This window comes from Psammomys obesus, unplaced genomic scaffold (assembly GCF_907164565.1).
Source record: "Psammomys obesus unplaced genomic scaffold, mPsaObe1.curated_primary_1811, whole genome shotgun sequence".
In the NCBI taxonomy this organism is placed as follows: domain Eukaryota; kingdom Metazoa; phylum Chordata; class Mammalia; order Rodentia; family Muridae; genus Psammomys; species Psammomys obesus.
In genome coordinates, this window is record NW_026596073.1 from 15,026,305 (window position 1) to 15,027,125 (window position 821).

Below are 821 nucleotides of genomic sequence, written 5' to 3' on the forward strand. Positions count from 1 at the left end.
GGTGTGGCTCTCCGGAGCCAGCTACCTCTGGAGACCATCTCCGACTTGAGAGGTTTGACTTTACAGCAGCTGTCACATTCACCTGGCACCTGTGAGGGATTCTTTGGATCCAACTCCAACCTTCATGCTTGCACTGTATGGAGCAAGTGCTGTGTCCTCTGCCCCCTCGCCCAGCCTGTCTGCTTCTTTTCATTCAGTCACAGATGGCCCAGCCCACACTCGTGAAGTTCTCCTCTGCTCACTTAAATCTCTTTGGAGGCACGCTCACACAGTCTCATACAGATGTATTGGCACAGTCTTCTAAAATCCTATCAAGTAGACAGTGGCAGGAGGAAGAGGAAATCTAAAGCCCAAGGGATGCTGCAGGCTGCAAGACGCTGTTGAGTGTGCAAATAGGATATTTAGACGCCAAAACAAAAGCTTTTCTACTTTGGAAAGGGTTCCTTCTGGAGACTGGCAGCTAGGGATGCTTCTACACGAGCCTTAGTGTCAACCGAGGGTGGAGAAGAGAGCGTCCGAGGGTACTCGATACTCTGAGATGGGCAATGTTCGAGTACCTTCACACTCACACTTATTTCATCCTCACAGCAGCCATGTGGCAAAGCCAACAACCCCCGCCCTTCCATTTTTTTTTTTTTTTCATCCTTGCAGGGTCTCATTTAACCCAGGATGCCTTGAGCTCACTGTGCAGCCGAGGATGACCTTCAACTTCTCATCCCCCTGCCTCCACCTCTCCAGTGCCAGGGTTACAGGCATCGACCGCCACACATTCGATGCTGGGAATGGACCCTGGGATTTTGACCACTCCAGGCAAGCTGTCA